This window comes from Mustela nivalis (genome assembly GCF_964662115.1).
Source record: "Mustela nivalis genome assembly, chromosome: 13".
Taxonomy (NCBI): Eukaryota; Metazoa; Chordata; class Mammalia; order Carnivora; family Mustelidae; genus Mustela; species Mustela nivalis.
The window spans coordinates 24,379,262-24,405,298 of record NC_139032.1 but is presented as its reverse complement, the minus strand read 5'-3'; the positions used below and the strand labels follow the sequence as shown (position 1 = coordinate 24,405,298).

Below are 26,037 nucleotides of genomic sequence, written 5' to 3'. Positions count from 1 at the left end.
GGCAAGAAGTGCACTGGATTGGCCATAATGGACTCTAAAATGAGATTATGTAGGAACCGGCAAGCTGCGTTACTGGCTGGTCTGTACGCATAGATTTAGAGCCTCCTGCACCCCTTCTTCACCTCTCCAGGTTCCTTGGCCGGGGCCCCATCCCACCTATTGTCCCCCTCAGGGCCTCCACCGCATCAAATCTGCATTCTTTCTGAGACCCCAACATTCAGATAGTGTAGGGTCAATGATAACCTGGACAAGAAGCTACAAGTGTGGTAAGTGAGCGAGGTCATGGACACCTGGTTTTTTGTTTTAGCACTGAGCATCCTGAGACTGTCCAGAAGATTACCTCGGATGTTCTCTAGCACACTCACCCCATTTTGAGTCCCAGTCTGAGGTGTGGTTGCCTTCCCTCCAGAGCCCTGTTTTAAGTGTGGGAATGTGTGCCATCATGGCCCCCCTCACCTCCCCCCAAAAAAAGCATTCCATGGAGTTCCATGATAAGCCCCCAAATATCTGTATCCTGGCACACAATCTAGAACTCACCTCTGGTTCTTAAATTGCACTTGTTCTGGGGAAGAGCTACCGTGGCTCTACTAAGGCCGTGAATATTGAAGGTGGCATACCGCCATCCTAGCCATAGTAAAGGCCGTATCTTATATAATGTCATCAAGTGTGGATATAAGGCAGGCACCAAGATCACCTTCCCCCAAAGGGGATGCCTTGCCTGACAGCCTGCAGGTATTGCTTACATACTCAAGGAACAGAGCCATGCCTTTTTGGTATAAGGCATCGGTAGGCTGTGCCAGATTCCAGTCTGCCTCAAAGTGGTGGTGCCTGGATCAGACTGAGGAAGGAGAGGAGTGGGACAGGGTCCTGAGAAGTGGATGATTAGACATCAACTTCTGTTCTACCTCTTCAAAGGTGTCTTATCCTGGAAGGTGGTAGCTGCCTTGTCAACATTCCTACCACTAACAGCTAAGTGATGCTTTTGTTCAAAAAAACATCTTCAGTCCAGCAGCCTGAAGAAACACCCAGGGAAGGGAAGCACTTCCAGTAGGAAAGCTCAATGTCAAGTTTAACATGACTTAAAGGACAGATTCTTCAGCAGCATCTAGGGTATTCTTTGATGCTACCCCAACCAGCCCAAGATCAACCCAAACAACACTCCACCCCCTGAAAACACTCCCATTCAGAGTTCACTCACTTGTGGGAAACTCTGATCACTGACTTCTAAATAATGATTAAGCTATTGTAACACAATAACTGTGAAGAAACAACAGTGGCTTAATCATTATTTTCTGAAAACTATTTCTGTCTTTAATCTTCCTCAGATATAGAAGACTTGCTGTAAGGGTGTAAAACATTCAATGAGGGGAGAGGTGTGAGCTACTATACGTTTTCAGTAAGGCTAAGCCATGGGACAGGCTTCATCAGAGAGGGAATGGGCTTTTGGGGGCTTTCGGGGGCACATGATACATATTTCTCAAGAGGTCCAGGAGATTGGTCACCTTTTAGAAGCTGAAGGATGCAATCAGTAATAGCTGAACTGATTTACCCAAACCCATGCTCCCAAGACAGTACACAGAACAGACAACATGTTATTAGAGAAATATTTCTTCCTCACAAGCCATTATTTTGGGGTAGGAAATCCCCCTCCCCCCCCCAAAAAAAAACCCTCTCACTGGAAATTCTGGAGAAGGGTTTTCTGTCTAAATAAATAGTAGACACACATCTCTGCACACAGTGCCTTCAGGAATCTTGAGAGTAGCTGGAGGCCACTGCATAGCTTGATGCCCACAAATGGCCTTTGGGTGGGGCGCAGGCTCCCTGAGGGGAATGGAGAGGGGATACCTCTGATGTGGTAGCTGCTCCTTAAATGCCACAACTTTCTGGGGCTGTGTGTCCTGGTTTCTGAGCTGTCTGTTACTTCCAGGAAGGCCTTGGCCAGCAGAGACGGCTTCTTCCTTACAAGACCTGGTATTTGCCTCCTTTCAGGCAGGAAGCCTGGAGTTGAAAGGAAACCCTGGGACAGGCTGTGCCTGGGCCTGCACTTGTGCTTTCTGCTGAGTTTTCCCAAACTTGGTTGGGGAGGGAATGGGCTGCTGAGGGCAGGTGCTGCCTATTGCATGCCAACGCCCCATTTTCTCCTCTTGGGACTTCCCAACAGCTGTCATGATTTTCTGAGCTTCAGGTATCCCAATAAAGGTAGCTCTACCATTAAGCAGGCCTCTGCTTTCCACAGATAGGGGACTATGCTTCTCCTGGGAGTTTCCTTGACTTTTGCATTTTATCTCAAGAGTAAGTCATTGCAAAAAATCCTTCATTTTTTTACTGAAAATAGAAGGAGCCTGACCCTTCCGGGAAGGGCTTTCAGGAGGCAGCTGACCCTTCTGTGATAGGGTCTGGGAAGGCTGGCTTCCCCAGCTTTACCTTCCATACCTGTGTCCTGAGTAGGGAACCTATTCTTTGATGCCACATCTTCAGTAGGGAACCTGTTCATTCTCGGTTGGGATGTTCCCAGTCCTGCATCCCCTCCACCATGCTCTTGTGCCTTGGGACCAGAGGCCTCATGGTCTATGCAGCAGGTGGGGGATTCTTATTCTGGCACTTTCTTAAGACATGTTTAGGCACCCAGGGCTCCTGCTATTGTTCCACAGTAATTCCTGTGTCCTCTGGATGGACATACAGCACCTGGGAAGCTCTCGTGTCCCTGGGGGAGACACCCTGGGCAGGAGTCAGCCCTCTAAGTCAAAGAATCTGATGCAGGGGGTAGGCCAGTGCATTGGGCTTTGTCCCAGCTATGCTCCCTCTTCTCCAGCATAAGCTTTAACTCAGGCAAGAGTTGTTCTTTGAGATTCAATGATTCAGGATCCTGCGGAACTGGTATGTTTGATGGGATAGTGGTTTTGACTTGATGCTCATTCTGCTTTATAATATGAGGCCTTACTGTCTTGCCGGTTGTCAAAATTCTAGATTGTGGTTGACCTGCATCAAGTTCCTTGGCCCTGGATATCTTCCTGGACAACAGGTTCTGGATTCCTCATCTCTTCCTTGTTGCCCTCCTCTTCTACCACTGGAATTTGCACTTTTATCCTTTGGCTCACGTCTGGCCCCAGCTTACAGGTGGCTGTGAGGACTGTCCGTTGCTAATGGTGACATGTGAGACAGGTGTAAGAGTCTGTCTGCCATCCTTAGTTTTCAGGACATCCTCTGCAAACTGATGTTTGATAATAGAGAGTGATTCCCTCAGAATTCTCTGTTCTTCTTTGCCCACAGTTGAGATGGCAGGGCGAGGACCATCCGGAATGGGGGCTGAATTTGCTGTTCCTGCTTTGTCTCCGTGGAGAGATTTCAAGCTTCCTCTGTAGGAGTTGAAGCCCTCAGCTTTAGAATTTGCTGCAGGAATGGGGTTGGTTGAACAGGAAAAGCTTCAAGGGAATGTGGCCTTTCTCAATTTAAAGATCTCTATGGATTCAAGAACCCTGGAGGGAAGGCCCCATAGCGTCCTCCAATGAAACCTTTTAATATGGGCTTCCAGCATCTGTTCTGCACTAGATTCAACAAAGGGAAGCTCCTGGAAGGTATTCAGGGAGTAGTCCTCAACCTCTGACAGTGGCAAGTTTTCTCTGTTTTACTTCAGCCTGGGATTTCTCAGAAAAGAAGTGATCTTTGCTTCATTGTATGCCATGAATTAAGCACAGTCCCAGACAACTGACCCTCAGTGATTTCCACAGACCTTTGGCACAAATGTATTTTCAGGACATTTTCAAGTTGTCTCTGATCTATGGTCTCCACAGACACCATGGAGTTTTTCTCTGATGGGCTCCTCAGTTTTTTCTCAGAATCATACCCCATATCATTATCTAAAGAGCTCTTTGGGTCACTCAACAGATTTTGGGGGCCATTCTCTGGGTTGTGTCCCTGATCCTTCTCCAGGTAATCATTGTTCTTCTCCACGTCATCACTGTACTTCTCCAGGACATTGTTATGCTTCTCCATGTCACCTTTGTACTTTTCCAGGTCATTGTTATCTAACTGAACTATTTCTGAGTCCTCCTCATAAATACTTTCATAGTCACTCAATTTTCTTTGTTTCTTAGAGATCCATGAGCGTCCACGATAACACTGTGACTCAGGTAGCTGTGGAAGAGTACTTGGACGCATCGGCATTGTTAGAGACTCAATGATCCTGTGGGGCAGGTCCCACTGGTGTTGGATGAGCCTCTTTTGAAAGTGACTCTCTTGTTTTTTCCGAAGCTCAACACTGATAGAAAGCTGTCTAGGAGGGATAGAGATTGCAGCATAGGCCTGGGAGGCCCGGTGTGTGAGAGAATGGTTAGGAGCTAAAGGACAAAATTCCTCCTGGGATCTTTGGACAATAGTGGTAAACCCCACACACGTTCCTGCTCTTTCTGCAACATGTTCCATTCCAGATGTTGCATTTCATTTGATATGAGACTCTCTGATTCATTCTGAGGTCTCCACAGATCTTGATGTGGGGTAGAGGACCAGATGGCAGGATTGGGAGTGAGGATTGAAAGTGGGCCTGCGGCTGGACCTGAGGCTGGACCTGAGGGATTGGTTGGCACTAGGTTTGAGGCAGGCATTGAGGTTGGTTCTCAGGCAAGGATGGAGGAAGTGGATGGGGAACTACTGGGGATTCCTCTTCTGTAGAGGCATTTGAGATTTTATTAAAAATAAAGATGGAGGAACAATTATCTGAGACATCTGCAGCAGAGAACAAGGACTCACTATGCAGAGTTGTGAGACCCCAGAAGAGCAGCATGTGGGTTTGCTGTGACTGGCCCTCCTCCAAGGTTGCAGGATATGGGCGCTGCTCCTGCATAGGCAGCTCCTTTGATTGGTCTTTGCTGCTCCAGAAAGGAAGGGAGGGTGCCAAATCATGCTTATCAGCACTTGTTTGTTTTGGAAAAGAACGCTTTGTTTCCTTCGACCTTAGGAAGTCACTCATCTTTTGGACTTGTTTCTCTAGAAGTGCCAGGGCATCAGGGCTGAGAAGTGAGAGGGTAACAGGCTCTACAAGGTTGGCTGCAGGGTCTCCCCTAGAAGAAGCCTCGGAAGAATGGAGGGCCATAAACTCTTGATGGAAAGCACGTGGAGCCAGGGTTGAAGGGAAGAAGTTTCTGGCATGTGTTTGCCACCAAGGGAGGTCTAAAACTGACAAGCTGGAGGGGTCAATGCCTATGATTGTTGGGACAGAAGTAGACAACCCACCAGAGCTCCCTGGGGGTGAGCTCTCTGGAACAGGCTTCCTTCAGATGGAAGCAGAATCCAGATCTCCGGACAGATATTAAAACGTACAAATCAGAAGATAAGTAAGTATAGCGTAATGCTTCAGAAATACTACACTGTAATCAAAGAGACCTTGACTTGAATCTCAGCTTTAGCATTTTCTACCTCATAAACTTGGGAAAGTAATTTGACTACCCTAAAATGCAGTTTTCTCCGGGTGCCTGGGTGGTCAGTTGGTTAAGTGTCTGCCTTTGGCTCGGGTCATGATCCCAGGGTTCTGGGATCAAGCCCTCAGTCAGGCACCCTGTTCAGCAGGGTGGCTGTTTCTCCCCCTGCCTGCTGGTCTCCCTGCTCAAGCTTTCCTCCCCTCTCTCTATCAAATAAATAAATAAAATCTTTAAGAAAAAATAAAAATAAATATTCAAAATGCAGTTTCCTCATCGATCTACATTATAGAATTATTATAGGAATTGAAAGAGATGAGGCATCAATGCATATTCCATACATTTAAAACTTATCTTGAATACATAGAGCTCAAAAATATTATTTTTATCATGCTTTTTCATAGATTAACTTTTTATCCTTTTGTGTGTGTGTGTGTGTGTGTGTGTGTGTGTGTGTGTGTCTTTTCAGACATCAGCAATACAAATTTGGATAAAAATGAGTGTCTGCGGGAGTATCTGGGTTGCACAGTTGGGTAAGTGTCCGACTCGGTTTCAGTTTGGGTCATGATCTCAGGGTCTTCAGATCAAGCCCCACGTCCAGCTCCATGTTCCGTGTGGAATTAGTTGAGATTCTCTGTCCTTTTCTCTCTGTCCCTCCCACTTGTGCTCGCTCTCTTTCTCTCTAAGACACACACACATATACAGACAAATAAATAAATAAATCTTAAAAAAAAAAAACAAAAATGAGTGCCTATGTCAAGGAGTTTATATTCTAGGGGTGCCTGGGTGGCTCAGTGGTTGATTGCCTGCCTTCAGCTCAGGTCATGATCCGAGAGTCCAGGGATCAAACCCCACATCTGGCGGTGCCCTGCTCAGCGGGTAGCCTGCTTCTCCCTCTCCCTCTGCTCCTCCTCCCCACCCTGCTCATGCTCTCTCTCTCTCTGTCTCTGTCTCTCTCTCGATCACTCTTTTATTTTTAAATAAATAAAAAACCTTAAAAAGAAAAAGGAGACTGTATTCTATCGGAATAGATAGAATAGCAACAAAATGGACTGTGGCAAATGCAAAACCATCAGCATGAACAAAGTGCCACAAAAGCACAGAGAAGCAGCAACTGATTTTGCCTAGAAAAGGAGAATAGGGTTCTCAGAAAAGATTCCATAGTCTTATTTACCTTGATGAGGAGTTGGGAGGTCATCAAGATATTCAATCCAATTTAGTTTTTGAGGAATGAATATGCACTTGGTATGGACGGTTGAGGGCACTAAAATATAAATAAGATAACATCCCAACAGAATTCCACAATCGGAAAATACAGAGCTGAAAGGGACATAGGCTGGAGGCTGAGATGCTGTCCTAGTACTTTCCCCACTCCCTTGCTGTTGAGTGTATCCACAAAACTAGTTGTAAGCGATGAATGGGGCAGAAGTGATGTGAACATTCCAGAACAGAGTATAGAAAAGAAAGCCTAAGGGCACATATTCCCCTGGTGCAGGTACAAGATGGTAGAATTTCCGGGATAATGTGTCACCCAAGTTATACCACTGTACAAGCTGGGAATTCATTTTGGTGGTAGTACATCACTCAGACTGGGGAGCTGCTTGTTACCATACCGTAACCCAAACATCCTGACGCACTCAGGATGATAATGTTCACGGAGCATGATACCACATTTTAAAGTGGAAGAAACCACGGTGTCAAAAGGAGTCGGAGAAAGGATTGACCTCAGCTAAAGTGGGAGGAGGGGTTGTTACGAAACCAACCGAAATGTGTAACTAAACTGCACTTTCTAATATTTTCCCTCCTCACACGTCAGTATTTTTCAGAATTTAATCTTAAGATCCTACTAAGGACATACACCCTCATTTGGCCAACAAAACCACATTATGTCATGGGGTCATAGTGCATATCAAGGCTACAAAAACAGTTGTGAATTGCCTTTAAGAAAAACAAATCCATCTGTGTGTCTTTTTGTGCTACTTCAAAGCCACTCGACCCTCTGAAATCAGACTTCTTAGGTTAGGATTAAATAGACCACAAGTTTGAGACCTAGAGAATGTCACTTTTAACCTCTAGTAAATTTTCACAGCCAGTGGTACACTCTTCCCAAACGACATTTCTAACGGGGGGCCGACAGACTTCTAACTAAAGCAGTTCCAGTGTGCCACTATAATAACCTACTTCTTTTGATTGCGTTTATTTTTAATGATTATTTTCCCTGCATGCCAATCCAAACTGTGCTGCCAACCCAGAGCAATGGGGAGGGGAGGAGGCAGGGGACCAGGCACATTGTCTTGGGCTGCACTGCCACCTAGAGGTTGCGCTGAAGAACTGACGCATTGCTATTCAGAAAGGCCTGTGGCCGCTGTGAAAAGGGGATCTTTCTCCACTGCACTCTGCTGGCTCAAGGAACTGAAACAAAATACATTATTGGGTGGCGGCAGGGGAGAAGCATGACTCCTGCGTGCTTTCAGTGAAAAATTATTGCCTTGAAGAGGGAGCCCCTTTAAGTCATATATGCAACTTGCACTTGGGAAATGCTTTTCTTTCCAGTTATTTTCAGCACAACGGTTACATTCGATTTGCACCTTGAACTGAATTGACAGAAAGTCATTCGGAAGTGGATTGTTACAGAGTCTGAATAGGTCCATATGGTCGAAACTACAATTCAATTGCAAAAATAAAATGTATTCAGAACTTATTCAGGCTTGACTCAGAAGCCAAGAGGTGTACTGAGGGGATGGAAAGAATTCATTTGCTGAATTTATGCTGAGGGTGACAGCCTAAATTCAGCAAATGAGAGTTTGACGGGAATATTCTTAATTGTTACGATTTTGAAGACAAACTGGAAATTCTTTCTCCTCAGGCAATGTCAACTTATGTACAATACAAAACAATGTGGAATAACCACGAAGGACCTATATTACATGAGAAAATTATTTTCAACTGATTAATACAAGGAACACACAGGTTAATGGAAAAGATCATTTAGGCAGGTTTGGGGAAAGATAATGATTTAGTCAACATTATCAATGACACTGTCTTTTTTTAAAAATATTTTATTATTAGCTTGAGAGAGCGAGAGAGAGCAAGGGGAGGGGCAGAGGGAGAGGGAGAAACAGACTCCTTGCTGAGCAGGGAGCCCAACTTGGGGCTCCATCTCAGGACCCCAGGATCATGAGGTGAGCTGAAGTCAGACATTAAACTGACTGAGCCGCCCAGGTGCCCCTCAATGATACTTTCCATATGAGACGGGCAGAAACTGAGACAAATCATTCAAGAGCTCACGAATTTTCAGCTGCAACCCCTTTGTGACATTTTAAGCCAATAATGATGGCACCTCTTAGAATTTAAGAGACACATCTATGTTCTAATTCTGGGGACGACCGATCACATGGCTGTTGTCATTTACATCATCTGCCCGAGATCAAAAAGTGATGTCAAAAGGACAACAGAGAAAAGCCACAAAAGGGGAGAAAATGTATTTTGCAGCTCAAAAGCTTATTAGCCCTACAAGTACAAAATTCAAATTTAGGTGAATTAATAATTCCACTCATTGGAAGACATGGTCGTTTTCAGAAGGGCACAGTTAAAATAACTGTTTCCATTTTCAAGTACTTATGCTTTCTATACTATTTTAGCACTTTACTCATTTAGTCCTCAAACAAGCCTACATGGTGCGGACTCTCACATCCCCATTTTACAAATGAAGACAGTGAGGTCCTGAGAAGTAAAGCAAAGTTACAGGGAGAGCCTGAAAACAAACCCAGGTAGTTGGTCTGTCCTCAGAGTCTGCATTATACTATTAAACTAACTCAATAAAGAACACTTTCTATAGGGCAGGCAACTCAAGAAACCTGCTCCTTTTTTCTGTGAGGTTGTTCAACATGGTTCCTCCACTCATGAAAGCCATTGCCTTCCTGAGGTCCATTCTGGCTGCCACTCTGGAGCTTTCCTTTACTGCTTGGATGACCATTCAGATCAGAACACCTCTGATAATAGGAGCGATAAGCCTTATCAGTGTCCGGGCACCTAATGGTTTTTACCCCTAATGGTTTAACCCCTGGGCTAAGCCAGCCCATTCTTCAGTCACCCCACCAGGAATTTCCCTTTCCTGCCCCATGTACGTGTGTGCCTTCCCCTCTCAGGCCTTGGGCAAAGGTGACTTTCCTGAGGTCAATTAGTATGCCCTGTCTGAGGGAGATGTTCAATAAATACTTGAATAGGATCAATGAAGGTATTTCCCCAATTTTCCTCTGCTGATTTTCTTCTGGATATTTCCACAGGTATCCTGTACCTATAACCTTTATATCACAAACCATATCATATTATGTGTATCAGTCTCTTTCCTTTTCACTTAAAGATGTATTAGAAATGGTTCATAGCTTGTATATGCAGAGCTGGGTCATTCTTCTAGAAGGCTACGTAATATTCCATTGTACAGGCACTCCATAATTTATTTCCCCATTTTTAAAATGTGTATTTAGTTCCCATTCCAAACTTTGCTACAGCAGATATCATCGCAATGGTAGGCATTCTGCATGAGTGTGGACAGATTTGTAAAAGGGAAACAAACTTTCACGTCAAAGAGTATGTATATTCAGGTCCTTGAGAGCCAATAATCTCCGCACCATATTTTCCTCTTGAATCCTGACTAGAAGTATTTCAGAGAGAACTTTCCTACCTTCTTCTGTTTGATTTATTCAGTTTTATTCATCTTGGCCATGGACCCCAAAATAACCCAAAACAGAACACTCAATATCACCATCATTCTTTTAATAATTTAAAATTTTGGCGTTCAGCTCTCTGACGCCATTGAAATGACTGCTTGATTCTAAAGACTTACTCACATTTCCTCTCCTCACAGTTTTCCCTGGGATCAATCCCCTGCATTGAAAGTGTAACACAAAGATGTCACCATAGGTATCACCTGTCCTTGATGGCGTCTTCTGAAAAGTGGATATCCCTGTGGGTGGGATGGGGCCATGACAAAGCTTCCTAACTTCGCTGCTAGACTGTGAGTTCCTAGAGGCTAAAAAATTGTATCCTATTCACCTGTTTCTTTCTCTCCTCCCCATCACATACCCCACTCAATGCTGCTGGCTATAGCAGGAATTCTAGAAATGATTGGTGACTATATTATTTTCCTAGGGCAACTGTAATAAATTGCCACAAACTAGGTGGCTTAAAACAATATAAATTTATTCTCTTATATAAAATTATTCTCTTACAGTTCTGGAGACCAGAAGTCCAAAATCAAGGTGTTGGTAGGAACATGTTTTCTCTAAAGTTTCTAGGGGAGAATTTGTCCTGTACTTTCTTCTTAGCTTCTGGTGTTGCTGGAAATGTTTGGTGTTCCTTGGCTTGTTGACACATCTCTCTAATCTCAGACTGCATCATCACACTACATTTTTCTTGTGTGTCTCTTTCTATTCTTCTAAGGACACCAGGCACATTGGATTAGGGACCAGCCTCACCAAGCATGATGTCATTTTTATCTGAGTACCCCTGCAGAGATTCTATTTCCAAGTAAGGTCATATTCACTGGTACCAAAGCTTAGGATTTTAACATATATTTTAGGGGGATAAAATTTAACCCACAACAGTGACTTAACGAGAAAAAATAACTAAGCCCATATTTCATAGAAAAAAGAAGAGTAGAAAGGAAATTAAAAAGGAATGGAAGGAAAAAAGCAGGGAAAATCTGGATTTTTCTTAAGACTTGAGGTATCATGTCAGTGGGGAAAAAGCCACATGGAGTAGGTTTTCTGATGAGTCACTACGTGATTTGTACTCCTTCATAGAACAGGTTCACACACACAGTCCTTTCCCCCAAGATCAGTAGTTTATTTCCTAAGTCTTTGCCATTACATGGCTTACTATTAAAAAATTACCTGATGGTGAGTACTTTGCCTTAAATACCCAGAGTACGGTAGGTTAGGGTCCTATTTACTTGTTTGTTTTTGAGGGAAAGAATTTTACTACTGTGCCTAACAGGGGAGTCACTAATAACCAGACCATATGCCTCCAGTTCTTCTCTCCTCTTTGCCTTGAAGCAGAGCCCCACACCCTCACACCCTGATCTCTGCACCCAACAAAAAGAAGAAGAAAAGAAAAGAAGAGAGAAGGGAAGGAAAGAAGGGATGGAGGAAAGAGAGAAGACATGAAGAAAGAATTTCTCAGTTCCCGTTCCTAAAAAGCAGGGGGAAGTGAGGAATCTTGAACTGTTGGCCTGAAGAGAGGAGACCTGGACTCTGTGTCCTGCTCTGAATCCACACAGATAATCACAGGCTATCCCTGAACACCAGTTACCTCACCAATTAAAAACAAAGTGTCGCCAGCTGGATCCAACACACGAACTTCACTGCCAACCTGCTAGTACTCATTGACCTTGGTCCCACATTTTTCCTTAAGCTCATCTCTCTAGTGTATCTCTTAGGCAGACATAAAGTGACGCTGCCCCTGGAGAGAAGGCAACAGCCAGGACAGAACCTCCAGCGGGTCCAGACCACTCAGACCAGTCTGAGCTTAACCTCTGACTCATGCCTGTGCAGGTAGACCATGGAGTGACCTCTAGAACGACCAACAACTACCTTTACCTCATTGTAATGCTAAAATCTCTGCCCAAGGAGGAGTACAAGCCGCATTTTCGTAACATACTATGTGTGCAGGAATGTTTCCTTAAGTTGCACGCATGACCTTATGCCTGCCTCTCCATATGATGACAAGGCTGCTCTATCTAAATATTCATCCTAACCCTAAATAAAAGGAATCCATCCACCCTTGCTCAGGGAATCACAGATTTGGAAATCATTCTCATTCTCCGTGATCTCCTTATTTGCTGCAAATAGAATCTTTGTGTAACAAACAACTCAACCTGGCACAGTTTCTTACTCACCAAGGAGTGAAATCACGTTGGTTTGGTTACAGAGGCGCTTAGCATGGATAAGCTCTAAAATCCTTCTCAGCACTGGCATTAATTCTATCCTGGACATCCACTCAATGGAATGGGTCCACAGAGAGGATAGTGTTTCTTCTGGTCACTATCTAGTTGGGAAATCAAGAACCAGTCCTAACAGGAATTTGAAGGCTTCCAATACTCAACACTGAGGGAGAAAAACCTTATACAAACCATCCTCATTCTAAAACAAGACTTTAAATGTCCTGGCCTGCCTCAGGGAAAAAGGCATTCAGGTGGCTTCTTGAATTTGAATCAGAACAGTAGCCCCAGTACAATGTGATCTGTTCCTTCCAGGCTCAGTGAGTCAAGAAAATAGAAAGAAAAGATGTTTCCTATTCCTGTGCCTTTTTTTTTTTTTAAGTGAGATATTTTCTTCTCCAAGACCATTTAAACTCAATAAATTTGGGTGGCATTTGATACGTACAATGTCTGAGATAGGGCGCTATCTTGGAAAGACTCAAACTGACCCGGGTTAAAAGCTCAACTCTGCCACTTCGGCCCTCGATAGATTTAGCTAAGTCACTGGGCTTAGTTACACCCATTTCCTCATCTGCTAAAACAGGAGTTACTGCCAAGGATAACATGAGAAAACATGTACAAAGCTTGTAGGACGCAAGAAAACACTTGGGAAATACAAATTTTCCTATCTACAATAAGAAATATACATCCTCTCTGTGACTTGCCCATATCTGAGCAGACCATAGGTCTGGTTTATGCTCTATTGGTATGCTCTGGTAAATATCTCACACCCCTTAGGATAGACCATCTTCACAAGGTCATGCTATGATATATGTTTTTAGTAATTGATCTTGTAATTGATCTTCTCCTAAAGCGTCTTTGAAAAGGTATATAGTGTATAGGTGAGAAGGTTTTTGAGACCTTGAATGTCCTGAAAATGTCATTATTACTGACCTAGTTTAGCTAGGTATAGAATTACAGTTTGGAAGTAATTTTCCATTGGAAACTTATAGGTATTGCTACATTGTCATTTTGCTTCTGGTATTTTTGTTGAAAAATGCATAACCATTCTAATTCCTATTTCCTATTTTTTTTTTTCCTCTCTGCAAACATGGAAAATTTTTTCACTGGGCAAAGAACCCTAATGACAGCATGCTTTATGTCCATCCATTCTTCTGGGCTTTAGATAGGCTTTTCCAATCTAGTAAGTCATGCCTTTCAGTTCTGGAAATTTGTCTTGAATTTTTGACCATGTCAACTTGTTTTCTCTGATGTCTCCTTGTGGAACAGCTGTTTTTGGACATTGGACTTCTTTCACTCCTGGTTTCTGTGTGTTTCTTTCTGAATCACTCCTCAAATTTATCTTCCAAACCCTATAACATACTTTTTTTTATACTTCTGCTCCCATGCTTTCAATTTTGAAGAGCTTACTTTTGTTCTTGAAATGTTCCTTATTGATAGTAACTTATTCTTGTTTCATGGCTGCAAATGGTTTTGTCTATCTCTCTAAATATATTCATGATATTTTTTCTCTTTTTCTGCATGGGCTCCATTTCCCTAAGTTGCTATTTTTCTGTCTTATTTGTTCTCCACTTTCTAAGCTAGAGCCTTGCCACAAATATCCAGGGATCTTTGGGTTGCTCAGAGGAGCTAAAATCCTAATGGAAAGTGTGTGGTGTGACTTGCCAAATTTGAACTTTTCTGTAGGGTGATGGGGGAGGGTTGTATTTTCTGGAATGATGTCTGTGGTCAGTATTTTAAGGTCTTCCCCTGTGGCTGGTCATACTCCAGGGGAAAGTCTTTCAGTCTTGGGAATATAAAGGTTGTCACTGTCCTGAAAGCTGAGTGGGAAATATTGGCTTTTGGCACCAAGTACCCAGAATATGTAGTATCACTTAATTCCCTCATTTTTTTGAATAGTACCAACACTCAACTGTGTCTGGCATCCATCCCCCAATCTAGCAGCTCTGTTTTACTCCAAAGTCTCTGGACTTTGGTCTGGATAGTAGTGGCACAGCATGGGAGAAAAATACATAAGGAAAAGATAGAACTGCTTCTCAAACTGCTTTTACCTCACCTTCCCTTCTCCCACCAGTTACAGAGGCACATGCTTCCTAGTTCTTCAGCCTTTTGGGAAATTCGCAATGTAAATCTAGATTATTCTCAGCCTTCTCCCATTCCTGGTTTAGGATTCAGCTTCCTTATGTTGTTAATTCAGCTCCCAATTTTCCTTCTACTTTGCAGCTTCACAATTTTGTTGTAATTGTCTTCTGTTCTTGTTGGTCTAATTATCTAAAAGAAAATCTGTATGACTCTAGATTTAATGGTATTTTAGAGAGAAGAAAATTTAAATGCTATCTTCCTCCAGAAAACATTCAATAATTCTGAATTTTTTTTTTTAATATTTCTGATTCTTAACCCAATCTTATCCTCAATCTTATGCACCATGTGCCACCCTGGGGAGGTTTTGTCATCAACTTATTTTATTTTTGCTCTTGAAGGTTTAAGGGCTTTATACCTTCCTTACTTCCTCAGGCAGTATTCATGGCTATAAGAGAAATCATTAAATCAGGCTAGTTTCAGAACTGTAGTTTTGAGGCAGGAGGTGGGCTCCAACACATTTCTTCAAGGGTCCTATTTTTTCCTTAAACTTCAGTGCACATGATGGTCAAGAATGGCTGGCCGCATGCATCCCTTTTCTTCTGTGATATTTATCTTGCTAATGCTTATTATCTTGCTAATGCTAATGCTTAAAACAGTATCCAAGGTGTAAGCACCATGCTTTCCTTGCCTGGAGCCTTGGAGAGTGTATCAGTAGGAAGTAGTACATTAGGGATGCAGGACAGACCCCGGCAACCAAGCCTCTTATCCCATTTCCACTTTCCAGGATGAAGCAGGCCTGAGCTGGAGCAGAGAGAAGACTAACACTACTAAGTCAAACTTGGACTTCTGATTACTTTATGGGAATTCTCATCTGAGCATACCTTCTCACCCATGGCCAGAGGTTCTTACTCAGGGTCATGGACCCATTGCCACTATGGGTAGAAATCCATATTTCTAATTTGAGACAAAAAGCAGAGGTTTATTTTCACTAACTAAACTCTAATTGAAATTTAGCATTTCATTTCACATAAAATGCAACAAAATGTAGTAATATCACTGGTACCTGTGACTCTATGACCAACAAAACCATGGTTATTCATAATTTACTCTAGATTGGTGTAGACATCTCAAAATACAGCTTACATTCATGACTACATCATAAGTACAGTGCTTATTAGCTCTATCAACAGATCGTGTGCCAACATAGCAATACAAATACTGCATTATTGCAAATTTTTGGAAATATCTTGAGAATAGTCTTTCAACAACATCGGTTTCCTTTATGAGAAACATTAATCTGAGGGGATCCTGGGCTTCAGAGGAGTCTGTGGTGTAGGAAAGCTGAGAGCTGACCCAGAGGACTCAGAAGAGTCATGAGCCTGCTGAAGTATGCTGCAGGGTAGAGAAAGTTTACTTCACTCAGTCAAGTTTAAAGGGCTGTAGGAGGCAGAAATCATCTAGTATGGCAAGTACACAAGTCAGCTGATCATTGCAACCACTGATGAAATGTTATGATGGGCACTACAGGGAGACATCATGGAGGAGAGGCTCTAGCTCAGACTTCAGGGACTGAGGAACCTGCTGGGAGGAACCGAGACACCCAGGGTGGACAGGAATTGGGTCGGCAAATGGACACAAGCAGACACATGGTGCTCCAGGCAGAAAGCAGAGCCTGAGTAAAGGGTGGGGGAGAGAGTGTATGGCATGTCTGAGAACAGAGTTCCCCAAGCCGAAATGTAGACTCTGAGGTAGAGAAAGGGGAGGAGGAAGCAGAATGTGGATCTTATTTGTTCACAAATTTGTTGTCAACACCCACCAGAATATAATCTGCTTGAGAGTCTACCTTATTCCCTCTCCATTCCTGGTGTCTAGAAACATTGTGAGCAAACAGATAGGAGCCAGATCACAGAGGGCCCTAGAGATCATGACAAGTTTGGGGATTTTATCTAAGAGGGAAAACATCTGTTTCTCGAATGACTGATCAAGAAAAGAAAATAGTTGTGGTGAATGAAAGAACCCCTAAAATGACACTGGAACTATTCATGAGATGCCCCCTGAAGGGATCTTTATCCAGCCCATATGTTCTGCCCTGCTGCACAGCAATGGGAGTCCCAGAAAACCTGCATGGAAAATTTTTCAGAAAGCCAAAATCCAAAGGTACATAGAAACCCTACAAATGTATATGTCAAATGCTATGATATATGGCTCATGAACTGCCAGCCTGAGAGGTCACAAGTTAAAGGACATTACAACTAAACCCCTATTATACTAAAATATAAGAAATATGAATTCACAAATCTGATACAGATGCAGAAAAAAAATAAAGGAAATTGGTTAACTATTCATAGAATTTTGCATTTGAAAATCCACTTGACCCTGTAATTTTGAGTTGAAGCATTTTTGCCTGTTTTCCATTTTCAGCTATGAAAACATATTTTAATATCTAGATCTGGAAAGAAAAGATGTAATTTTTACTTGAAAGCTTATGCTTTCCTGGGAATTAATTCCCCTCTTGTGGATGGTTGGATATACCCACTGGAGATCCTTCTCAACAGGCTACCTGTCATGGTATAAACATAAAGGTTACTTTTTATTTAGTTCAAGAGCCCTCTTACCCACTACCATGTCTACTGTCATTTACATTCACACTCTCAATCAGAGCTCTGGTGTTCTCTCCATCCTTTCAACTACTTGATCCAATTAGACCTTAATAAATGGCGGTCCTATACCTGAAAGGAATCCCTTCACGATTTCCCAATTTTAACTTTCAGACCTTCACTTCTCTCAATGATTTCCTCCTCTTTCAATCCATCAATACAATATCCTATGCTATGTGATACCCAACTTCATGGCCATCGAAATATCAAGAATATATATGGGAAGTAGACAATGAATTTATGTCAAAGTGAATCTTCTACAATGCCCCATCCCCCAGGTAATCTGGTAAATTTGAGTTCTGCTACTCATCCATGGTGGCTCCTAAGGTCCTGACCAAAACCAATGCAATCAATGGTGTTTCAAAACCTCTTTTAAAAAAGGAAGGGAATTTTCATTTATTTATTTGAGAGAGAAAGAGTATGAGTGGGAGGAGTAGAGGAAGTAGAAGAGTAGAGGAAGAGGGAGAAGCATACTCCCTGCTGAGCAGGGACCCTCCCCACTCCCAGTGTGGTTCTCATTCCAGGACCCAGGGACCATGACCTGAGCTGAAAGCAGATGCTGAACCAACTGGGACACTGTGGTGCCCCCAAAACATCGTTTTTAATTGAGGGTGATCCAAGTGCCAGGTACTATTCCAAACCCTTCATATACACCCTATGAAAATGGTACTTTTATCTCTATTTTACCAAAGAAAACCAGGGGTACACAGAGGGTAAGCCCCTCGTTCACTGTTACCCCCGTAGTGGGATATGAGGCTGGGTTCATACCCAGGCAGGCTGGCTGCAGAGCTCAGACCTGTGGCAACTAAAATATGCTGCCTCTTATTACACCATCCGTGACTACTGCATATGTGCCTCTGTGTGTTTGCAGAAACACATGGCTCTGCAAAGCCTGCCTCATTTAAAGTTAATTATTTGCTCAGCCATTTCAGCACTGCATAAAGCAGAAGGGAGGCAGCGGATGAAGGGCTCAGGGCTCCAGGTATACGTCTAGTTCAGTAAGTACAAGGGCAGTAAGGACGCTGTTCAGTTAAAGAGGGTGCCGCACAGGTGAGAGCAGGCAGCCTCATCCTAGTTTATAGGGGCGGAGAGGGAAGACTTCCTGAAGGAAGTGATGTTTCAGCTAAAACAGGAGGATGAGCAGGAGCTGGGGCCATGTGGGGGATGGAAGGAGCAGGATGGGTGGCAGAGAAAGGGACTAACCCCTGAGGTCCTGAGGATGGCCAAGACACGTCCTGAAATTTTTCTACAAAAGCCTCACTGTTTCTAGCTGTCACACACCAAGCTGGTCAACCTGATGCCCCGCTGGCCAAGGTGACATGGCTGGGCCACAGTACCAAATGCCACATATTCATTCTTTTCTCCAACCAGGAGCTGCCCAGGCCCAAAAAGACAACTGTTTTAAAGCCATGGTCTCATGCAGGCACACCCTAGAAGTCAAGTTACTTCAGCGTTGCCTGCGGTGAAACTGAAGGGAACAGCCCGAAGACCAAAGGAAGAATGTTTTTGTTTGTGTGTTTTTGTTTTTGTTTTTGGAAGCATGCTTTATTGAATTTACAATGCAGAAAATATTTGTAGCTCCTTAGACATTTGCATTGCCATCAAAATCATACTTTATGGTATAATTATTAATGGTTTGAAGAGAAATAAACAGTATAAACAAAATATGGCCAATACTACAAAAATGTAAACCATGTAAATCAAAATCACTAAACAATTATTCTATAATCAGAGGCCTACTTAATATATAAGTATGAAATTTCTTACACACATTTACAATAAAAGCCCACAAAAGCCTTCACTCTGAAGCCGATCACTGTACAAATATGAAAATAAATCTTTATCTTTTTTTAAATTAAATTTAATTATTTTCAGCATAACAGTATTCATTATTTTTTCACCCCACCCAGTGCTCCATGCAATCCATGCCCTCTATAATACCCACCACCTGGTACCCCGACCTCCCACCCCCTGCCACTTCAAACCCCTCAGATTGTTTTTCAGAGTCCATAGTCTCTCATGATTCACCTCCCCTTCCAATTTCCCCCAACTCCCTTCTCCTCTCTAACTCCCCATGTCCTCCATGCTATTTGTTATGCTCCACAAATAAGTGAGACCATATGATAATTGACTCTGTCTGCTTGACTTATTTCACTCAGCATAATCTCTTCCAGTCCCGTCCATGTTGCTACAAAAAGTTGGGTATTCATCCTTTCTGATAGAGGCATAATACTCCATAGTGTATATGGAACACATTTTCCTTATCCATTCGTCCGTTGAAGGGCATCTTGGTTCTTTCCATAGTTTGGCGACCGTGGCCATTGCTGCTAGAAACATTGGGGTCCAGATGGTCCTTCTTTTCACAACATCTGTATCTTTGGGGTAAATACCCAGGAGTGCAATGGCAGGGTCATAGGGAAGTTCTATTTTTAATTTCTTGAGGAATCTCCACACTGTTCTCCAAAGAGGCTGCACCAACCTGCATTCCCACCAACAGTGTAAGAGGGTTCCCCTTTCTCCACATCCCCTCCAACACATGTTGTTTCCGGTCTTGTATGAAAATGCATGAGGCTAAAAGTTAACAGTGAAAAATGTCTCCTTATCTAACATTCTTTTCCATGATGAAAATAAAATATTACCAAGTGTGTCCGGATACATTAAAAAAAAAAAAAAGGAGAAGTGTATAATTGTGATTTTAAAAGCCCTTAAAGGAAAAACTGAGTCAAGATGAATTAGTTGCTCAAGATTATATGAATGTGCCACATTAATTCTAGGCTAAAAACATTATTTTTGAATCAAAAAATACACTTGGAAAACACCTTCCTGAAATGAAATGTCGGTGATAATGATGATTTCCCACTAATGCAGCTGAGAGCTTCTAAGTAGCTTTTCTTTAAAGAAGATTGCTCACCAGAACTCTATGTCTGTGATTTGGATTTTGTTGCCAAAATATTTATCCAGGTTTGAATAAAGATGAGTGCTTTTGTCTATGTAATCTCCATCCAAGTCAATTTGGGTGTACTAGCCATACAAGCCAGACACAAAAGCCAAGGCAATACTTCTGTATCAAAGATACATTCTAAGTAAAAACCATCAGACAAATACAGAGAGACACCTTGGGGGGAAATAAAGGCAACACAGTAACAACTATACTCACAGAGTTTTGTGCAACTGCACCAAACACCTGAACAACTGTCCCATATGTCAACACACAGATCCTTTCTAATCCAGGTTCCAAAGATGCCACAGAGGCAACCAGCAGTGGCAAAACATGCATCTCATGATGGCACAGAACTAACACCTCCCCCACCGCTTAGTTTGATACTATTCTACCAGCGAGGCTCTCTTTCTGGTCAAAAATGTATACTTGGTGCAACCTAAGCCATTGAACAGAAATCCATGGTAGAGTTGCCAGGGATAACTCAAACTTTGCGGTAAAAACACCTAGATGTCAATAGAGAGAAGGCACGCTTTTGCAAACTTGAGGATTTTGTGGTTCTTTATAATCTTGGTGTGTAACGTATCTGGTCAGTTTTCACTTAAAAGAAAATGAAGCTGGGGAATAAAAGATTTGATCATAAAAATCATAAACGGGAAAAACTGCTCCACGGAATTGTTTTAATTCAACAAAAAGGAATGTTATTAGCTTGTGTAATACAATAAATAAGTTATTATTTAAGGTTTTTCCAGCAGACTACTTGGAAGCTGGAACTATATGAACCAAGGTAAGTTCAAACCGCTAGTTGGGAATAACTTAATTGGTTCAAGGCCACTGAGAACCAAAAGCCAAAAACCAAAAACCAGGCTTCCCTAGGGTCAAGTGTTGATTCCTTCAGCTGTTAGAGACCTTTCAGTGGGGAAATCTGGGGGGCACTGCAGGTTCTAGAAGGAGAGCAAGACCCACCACATTGTTGGTGAGGAGTCACTAGTCATATTAAACAAAAGATTCTGATCTCCCATTCCTAAGGACAGTACCTCTTGTGAAGAGATGAATTTCCAAAACTATACATAACATTTTTTTCACTGTTCATTATTTCAGGTAGTGAATGCTGGCCATGACAGAGTTCAGAGATTTGTACCATATTGGAGATTATGCTTGTAAATCATGGGAAGGTCTGAAACAATCATGCACATTTTCCTTGGGCAAATGTTAAAGTGGTAGTGTGTTGTTTTTTTTAAATGAGATATAATTCACATCCCATAACCTTTCCCCTTTTAACAATTCAGTGTTATTTCATGTTTTTACCAGGTTAGCAGCCATTATCAAAGTATATATTCCAGAACATTCTCCTGACAGGCCAAGGATGTTTGGGATTTAACTACTGCAACAGTTCTTCATCTGCGTTGACCTTTTGGAACTGCTCCCGGTCTGATTGGTGATGGATTTGCTGTCATCTTCATTGGTCCTTTTTTTCACTTCCCTGCGGGAAAGGGGCAGGAGAGAGAGGGAGAGAGAGAGACAGAGAGAGAGAGAATGCATTACTGAGGTACAAAACTAAACCACAAATGGTTCTGTAGAAATAAAAACAAGACGGCTGAGCACTTGCTGTATGTCATCCAGACACCATTCTCGCGAGGACCATGTGAATTTGTTGGGCCCCATTTTATATGTGCGGAAGCAAAGGCAAAGAAAAAAAGGTGAAGCAAGTTCCCTTCAGTCATGTGGCTGGAGAAGCCACAGAGCCGGGCCTGGAACCACGCCTGAACTCTGAGCACCAGCCATAATCACGCATGCACGAGGCAGGCACACACGAGACACACATGCACAGGAACACACACACACATGCACACGCGCGTACACACACACACACACCCTACTGCTCTTTCCTGTGGTCTCACATGCTTTACAGTCTGCCCCACGCACAGCTCACTCCTTAGCACTCTGGAACCTGGCTTCCATCGCCGACTAGTACTTGCTGACCTTAACAAGAGCAATGATGACTTCAAGACCACTCTTTAATTATACAGGATCATGGAGGTAATGATGAATGCTTAAAATCCAGGGGAAAAAAATCTTCCTTCCACCTCTTCCTAACTTTCCTTTAGAATTAACAACTAGAGGCTACAATGACAAAAGATCTTCACTTTCACAAGTGAAAACCTCCTAGGGATAGTATTCTTCCAAGTGTGTTCCCAGAGATACCTGTGAAACATGCAGACCCTGAATGGCACTCCTGACTCTGACAGCTCATCCCCAGGAGGCCTCCAAACAATCCTACCTTCCCCATCAAGCCTGGGGAGCTCCCACTATGGGCTGTCCCTTCACAATACTGGCTCTGTGACTGCTTATATCAATAGAATGCAGGGGAAATGGTGGGCTGGGACTCCAAGCCAAGCGTTAATAAGGCCTAGCTGCTCTCAGCTGCCAGGGTCCTCAGTGGAGAGGGCCAGCAGAGAGGCCAGAAGGTCAAGGACCTTGGTGGCAGACACCCAGCCTCAGCTTTACCCCCATGGCTGCCTGACCGCAAATGCATGAGACACCCCAAGCAAGAACCTTCCAAGTAGAGGAACCTTCCAGCTGAGATCTAGCCAATTCTGATAATTTCAAGAAACTAAAAGGTGGTAGTTGTTTCAGGCAACCACGTTTGGTTTATTGCAGAGCAGCAGATAACTGAACCTACTAAAAACTGTCATATTCCTAGTACAGCAATACTGTTCAATCAAAATATAATGCAATCCACATGTAATCTTAAATTTTTTAGCAGCCATATTGAAAAATGTAAAAAGAAAGAGGTAAATTTAATTTTATTAATATATTTTAACTCCATATGGCAAATATATCATTCTATCATTTTATCAATAAAAATAATAATGAAGTATTTTATGATTTTATACTGTCTTAAAAATCTAGTACATACTCAGTACCTATAGCACATCTCAATTTGGGTTTGCCACATTCAGGTGGCCCATGGAGGCCAAATTGGTCAGCGGGACTCCAGAATGTGCTGATATGTGCTAACTTTTGAAAACCTCTATACTGTGAGTTGGAAAGAAGATATCTCAGGAGAAGAAAAAAAAAAAGAGGAAGGAATTAACTCTTGCTGAAGGCCAGCTAATAAACGCTATACTATATGTTTTCACATTTTTCTTATTTAATGCACATAAACAATCACACAACACAAACACACATGCAACCCTGACAGGTGACAGGGTAGTATTATTATCCTCACTTCACGGACGAGGAAACAAAGACCCAGGAGAAAAAGGAAGGTACACCCTCATAGAACACCCCATAAGACTCGTTTCAGACTCCTGACCTCCAGAACTGGAACGTGATACACGTGCATTGCTGAAGCAACAACACTTGTGGGAATTTGTTACAGCAACAACAGAGAACTCATACAACTTCCAAATGCATCATCTCAAACATTTGGTCAATCAACAAATGCTCAATCTATGCCAAACACTGGGACCCTCTATTAGTGAGCACTGAAGGAGAGAGAGAAGGCTAAACAAATCATTCCCAGGTCCCAAGACAGCTGCTAACACACAAGCATGGTACACCAGTCGTACTGGTCTGTGGGGAAAGAAGGCATTGTGGAGATGGGACTGCGTGGACACTTTGACACAGGAGGGACCTCTTGAAAGAACAGGAATTGACCTTCGCTTAATGAGGAAAGGAGATTCTAGGTGCAAGGGACAGCCTGCATAAAGGCAAGGAGACATAAAGAGCTTGGCCATAAGTGGAATTAAGTTTTCTGTGTCTACAGATTATCATTCCTTTGGAAAGTAAGATTAAGAAATGCAACCAGAAAGGTGGGTGAGGCCAGGCTGTGAGGGTTTGCACATGTTGGATACAGTCATGCCTCTGGAATTTCCTCTAGGTGGTGGGTGGGGATGTGGTTATGGAATTTTAAAAAGAGGTGGAGGTAAAAAATACAGAAATTGGAGAAGTCATCAGCTAGAGGCAGTTCTAGAAGCCCTGGGGATAGATGACATTAGGCAGAGAGAGAGTAAAGAAGAAGAGAATGTGGAATGCAATCCTGAGATTGCCAACAGGGAAGCAACAAGCTGATGCACCAAGAGTGGTGGCAACAAGTCCCAGTGTTGCCACTTAGTGGCTGTGTCACTTTGAGCAGGCTGATTAAGCATTCTAGTCCTCACTTTCTTATCTGTGCAATGGGTATACTAATCATAGTGCCTTCACAAGACAACTCACATCTTTCACTTCTAGGCAGTCCAATAGCCTCTACCAGCTACAATCATCTGACTGTCTGGTCAAATGTTTTTTCTCTCTCTCTCTCTTTTGTGCCCCCTTCTCATTACACTGCATGGCCTGCAAATATTCATTTCCTTGATACTGCTAATGAACCATGTATGGGGCCTCCACAGGCTGAGAGCTCACAATAATGCAGACATTTTATTGAACCTGAAAGCAACTATTAGGGAGGAAAAAATACATACCCACATGGTCTATCTGGCCTTTCGGTTCTCTAATCCACCATAAATCCAGGCATGTCCCTCCCATTTCAAGGAAATCAGATATTTCAAACACCTACAATAGGCGTAAGCCTGGGAAAACTACACTTTCTCACCAAAACTACCATATGCTTGGCAAGTGCATGTAAGGTGACTCTGTCTCATTGGCAGATTTCCTCCCAACAGGCTCAGCTCCTGGGCTGACTGGAAATATCAGCCTGAGCACTTTTTGTGGGTTTGTTTGTTTTTTTTTTCTTCCAAATCTCAGACCATTGATCAATTAAACACTTTGGAACTTGAATCTACTGCAAAATGTACAAAGCTTGTGTTTCTGATGCTGGCAAGCTCACTTGCCAATGGACAATGATTGTGATAAAAGTCCTGTCAGCACTGCGAGGAAACTGCATTTCTAGGAAACACTTTTCCTGGGATTGAGAGGTTTCTAAAAAAAACCAATACTAGCAGTTCAGGGTGTTAATCAAACATTCATGGCCTCCCCTCAAAACAGAATTCTGTTTGAAACAGTGCAAATCCATAAACTCGTCTAGCTCATGTTTTATGACATGAGACAGCATGAAAGCAGCCGTGATGGTAATTGTCTTGCAAGATCTAAATTGAGAACGTAACATAGTTACATTATACGTAACTTTCTACAGGATGTAAAACCTTTTTTTAGATGATACAGACAAAAGGAAAATCTACGTTCTGTTTGTCTGTGTGATTATACAAAGTCGGTATGTCTCTGCGTGTTTATGTGTTTGCTTGTGTGCATGTGGACTTGTACGTGTGTATGTATCTGTGTGAGGATATGTGGGAGGTGTGCATATACACAATACTCTTGAGCAACCAAAAAAAACGTGTTGGGCTTTTCAGGAACCAAATAAAAGTGAACTTGCAATTTGTTATCTTCAGGGGTATGATGAAGGACTGTGAATTTACAAAGACGTCCATTGTAAAGAGGGTATAATCAATCTGTTCTAATATTTCTCATCATCAAAATAAGAACTCTTTAGATAAAGAAGAAAGGTGAACGATAACTTGTAAACCTTCAACTCCTTTAACTGATTAGTATGCAAATTTGGGAAATCAGGACACTTCCTCTCTTGTTCTCAGAACGGCTTACTCATGGATTCCGCTGTAAAGGAGGGGAAGGATCATACACCCGGCTATGATTTTGACCATGACAAAGTGGCCACCAACAATGTCACTTTGCCAAGTGACAGCTTATCAGAAAAGCTTTCCCCGGTCACCCTGTGTAGAACTGCACCTCTCTCCAAACTTCATCCTTTTTTCACCCATTGCTGTCCTTTGGGGTGAAGTTTCCTTGCAGGTTGGGATTTAGTTGCCTCTGTTCATTGTGTGTCCTGAGCACTTACAGCAGTATCGTGCTCCTAGGAGAGCTCAGGAAATGTCTCCTGAATAAATGAATCCGTCGTCTCTGGCTCTAAGCTTGGTCTGGTTGCTCTCACTGGCTAAGTGGATACCTCTGTCCTTTGTCAGTCTTCTTTTCCTAAAGTTGGGCCTTCAC

At 42.7% G+C, this 26,037-nt stretch overlaps 1 protein-coding gene and 1 long non-coding RNA gene across 3 annotated transcripts in view; one reads left to right on the top strand and one right to left on the bottom strand.

Annotated features, from left to right (window-relative positions):
* The window catches only part of LOC309846388, a 28,881-nt gene extending 18,341 nt beyond the window's left edge, over nucleotides 1-10,540 (top strand). Inside the window, exons 4-5 of one of the 2 annotated variants that reach the window (XR_014301889.1) lie at nucleotides 5,881-5,944; nucleotides 10,279-10,540. This is a non-coding gene — a long non-coding RNA (uncharacterized lncRNA). Of the gene's footprint in view, nucleotides 1-915; nucleotides 1,130-5,880; nucleotides 5,945-10,278 lie in introns of those variants that run through there. The other variant, XR_014301890.1, reaches the window with a different exon arrangement.
* Nucleotides 10,541-21,422: 10,882 nt separating this feature from the next.
* LOC309846386 (ras and EF-hand domain-containing protein-like) overlaps nucleotides 21,423-26,037 on the bottom strand; it is a 76,604-nt gene continuing 71,989 nt past the window's right edge. Inside the window, 1 exon segment of the mRNA XM_082695292.1 lies at nucleotides 21,423-21,511. The gene's annotated coding sequence lies outside the window, so the exon portion shown is untranslated.